The 3,971-nt window shown below is 36.6% G+C and overlaps 1 protein-coding gene across 1 annotated transcript in view; it reads right to left on the reverse strand.

Annotated features, from left to right (window-relative positions):
• Positions 1–3,971, reverse strand: part of LOC107710697 (protein kinase C alpha type-like) — a 174,062-nt gene that overhangs the window by 86,498 nt on the left and 83,593 nt on the right. The gene's annotated exons all lie outside the window — the stretch shown is intronic.

A 3,971-nucleotide genomic window follows, 5' to 3' on the forward strand; every position in this document is an offset into this window, starting at 1 on the left:
ATACATGTAAATATTTTCAAAATATATGCTGTATGTGTGTATTTATATATACATAATAAATATACACAGTACACACACATATATTATGTAAACAAAAACTTTTATTTTGGATGCGATTAATCACGATTAATCGTTTGACAGCACTATATATAGACGTAATTTGACCAAAAAAATTTTTTACAAAGCACACTTTTTAAAAGCGTTCTTAAGTTTACACTTTTAAACAGTCATGAAAGTGTATTCTCATTATTGACCTTTTATTTAATTAATATTTTACTATCTGCAACTACATTTTCTAATACAATTTTAAGATTTGAAGTACATTACAATCAATGCACAATCAATATAATTAAGTGCACTTCTTTTCACAAGGGTACACACCAGAGCAGGAGTCATCAATGTTTTTGATAGCCTGTTAATGACCTCAAAGACATTAAATCTGACATACAACTTTTATGGGGACTTTAACAACGCAGCTGGAAAATAAGACATGGAGTCTGTTTCATGTGATTTAGAAATAACAGAGGTAGATGCTGATTTTGGCATTTAAATGTCAGTGAAATGCTACTCTGCATTACTAAACCTGCAACAGTTTCATGACTCAACCATCCTCCAAGTCACATTTCACATTCAAATAATAACCCTCTCTGGACACTCAATTCATGAGAGCTGCATTTTAACAGTCACTAAGTGCTACAAAAAGTGAATCAAGACATGAAAATGTTTATTGAGCTACTGTGAGTAATGTTATAACACAAGCTATTGCTTGTAGAAGAGATACAGTTGATTTCAGCCGTATGTGAAAAATTAACCTTGACTTTGTAAATGGTCTTTGTATAACACCTTAGTCACATTTTTCATTTTATTTATATGAAATAAAGATGCACTGAAAGATAGACAGTTCAATGACGTCTCTCTGTCATGACCTCTGGTGCTGCTCTATCTGTTTATACTAGTGTTGTGACTTACTTTTGCTAAAGAAAAAGTTGGAAGCCTTTAAGTGTTGAAATGTGAATAAAATTGGATTTTTCAGAGAAAAAGATTCAAACAATGAAGAAGTCCAGAAGAACTGTTGCCCACACAGAGGAAACAGGAATAAATAAATAAATAAATAGAATAAATAATTAAAAATAAAATAAATAAGCTACTAACAGTGACTTACAGTTTCATTTGGTTTTCACTTCACATAAATTAAGACAGACCAAGACATCTTCTTACCTACCCACACACACAGACCTGAACGCAGTCAAAAACATTCAGACATACATTTCACAGCCACACTCTTTTCCCATTCTCAAACTCAGTCTAGTAAACTAGAAGAACATCCAAGTTTTCAAAGACAGCGAGCGATCAGAGATCTCCCACCACTTGAAAAAGAAGTGGGCTTAATTGAATTATATGCGCTGTTTCAAAACATTTAGGTACATTTTTTTCTTTTGTCAGGGCAGCATTGACAAGTTTCTGTGCTCCTGGATGTTTCTGTGTGTGCGCAGCATGATCTCCGATCTCTGTGTGCGAATGATGTGTGTGTGTGTGTGTCAGTGAAAGCAACGCATTAATATAGAGCAGTGATTAAACTTACTTGGAATTACCTGTGCATTAAAATGGTTTAATGCACACCTGCCATCAAAATCAAGTATTCAGACAGACCATGGTATGAATTCTTTAAATATATATGATTTCAGTATTAAGGACTTTTTTTTAAAAAGCATTCTACAGTGTACTTCTTTTTCACAAGGGACACTAGCAGACACAAAGGCATGACAGTGTACACAAACATGGCAAACAAATGAACCAATACAACAAAACATGTTTAAACACTACAGTAGTGTTTGAAAGTGGAGTAATTGACAAATCAATGCACAGCTTGATAATTACAGACACTGACGAGACAAACAAACAGCGCTGGTGAATCTGCATGAGGCGCTTCAGCTGATTGACTGTAATCATGTATGAAAGTCATGAGGATAAACCCGCCGAGAAACGACGAAGGATAATGAGAGGAAATCTGAGACATTAAGCACACTTATAACACTAGAGCGGTTTTATTTAGCTCTTCTCCACCCATGATGCTCTGGGCTCACGCCCCAACTCTGCCACGGAGCAGGTTGTTCTTAACATGCCCCATGGGTGGCTGCCGTCTGTTTCCTCAGTGTTGCTTTCTTTAGCCTGACTAATGAGATAAGCACATGCTCTAATAATATTAATAATTCAAAGAGGAATTTGTTAAATGTGCTCCATTTTAAACCACCCATGGAACTGTGGTTATTGACTAATACCTGGACTCATCTGAAGCAGATTACTGTACCTGAACCTGATGCTACCTAACTACTTTGTACATTACTTGCAAAAATTTAGTTTTGGTCTATAAAAAACATGGTAATAGCACAGCACATTTTGGTCCTCGTTTTTTAGTGATGTTCTGTATCTTATTTCGTGACCCTGAGGGAATGTGTGCAATATTTCTGAGCTCACACTTATTAGCGAACAGGAAGGAACACGTCAGAATGTTTGAAATGCAAGTGTGTTTTTCCGATGCCTCGGGAGAGCTCGCAAATCTCAGGATCACTGAGAAGAGATTCCTACAGCATCCAGGCATAAGAAGTGTTGTGTTTCACACATGCTGAGCTCTGTGTTAAAAACGGACAATGTTTGTGAGCTGTTTGTGTCTCCTTTAGTCAACCCACTCGACAGACCTACTCAAGGCCATAAGAAAATATAGAACAACATATTCATGTACACACATTTCTGCACACCAAAATATGTTGCCACTGTTACTATATCACAGTAACCTCTCCATATTTTTGATGTGCTCCTTGTACATGTTTTTGCTTACTACAATCTTGTAATTGTTAAAGTCTTGTACAAATAAAATCTGGTTTAGGTTTTCAGTGGTTCGGCGGTAATTTTACGAAGCTACGAGATTACTTTTTGTGCACAAAGAAAACAAAAATAACTTTATTCAACAATTCGTCTCCTCCGCGTCACCCTATAGCGCCATTTTGGAGAGTATCACATACGTAAACAAAGTATGCTGTTCTGTGTCAGCAGCACCGTTCGCGGATACGTTGTTTACGCTTTGATCTGAACGTAAACAACGTATCTGCATACAAACATTGCATACGTATGCGCATAAAAAGTATTCTCGTAGCTTTGTAAAATTATGGTTGAACCACTGATGTCACACGGATTATTTTAACTATGTCCTTGCTATGTTTCTGAGCCTTGATCGTGTGAGGACCCTTGCTGTCTATGGAAGGTCAGAGAGCTCTCAGAATTCATCAAAAATATCTTAATTTGAGTTCTGAAGATGAACGAAGGTCTTACTGGTTTGGAATGACATGAGGGTGAGTAATTAATGACAGAATTTTCATTTTTGGGTGAACTATCCCTTTAAGTGACTTGCATTTATGATTGAAGACAATATTGTTTGTATTTGCTCTTTTACCAATCAAATGAGGTCCAAACAAATCCACAACAAAACACACATAGGTATTTTGTTCCAGAATGAATCTGTATTTTGAACTAATAGATTGAGCGAATGATTCAATGACCCATTCATAAAGTCAGTCACATTCTTCGTTCCTTAAAATAAAGTGTGACCAGAAAAATAATAATAAATACAAAATAACCTATTGACACTGTCTTACAGTTTAAATACATATATACCACCTTTGAGCTGCATGAAATAGCCTGTGTAAATACACTTAAATGCCACTTCAGATTAGGGGTGCTCCGATTGATCGGCTACCGATCACTACTGGCCGATAATCACGTTGGGATGTTTGATCGGCGGTCTCTAAAAAGGCAGATCTCCAAAAACCGATCTCAAGCTGATGACGCTGCCGTGAGAGGTTTGGCACGACATGCAGCGGCACCGTCTCAGTCTCTGTCCGGCGCAGGTGAAATAATTATAATGCTGAAGGTGAGGTACTCACCTTCATATTTCTTCATTAAATAACTTATAAAGT

The sequence above is a fragment of the Sinocyclocheilus rhinocerous genome, unplaced genomic scaffold, assembly GCF_001515625.1.
Source record: "Sinocyclocheilus rhinocerous isolate Xijiao unplaced genomic scaffold, SAMN03320098_v1.1 scaffold627, whole genome shotgun sequence".
NCBI lineage: Eukaryota > Metazoa > Chordata > Actinopteri > Cypriniformes > Cyprinidae > Sinocyclocheilus > Sinocyclocheilus rhinocerous.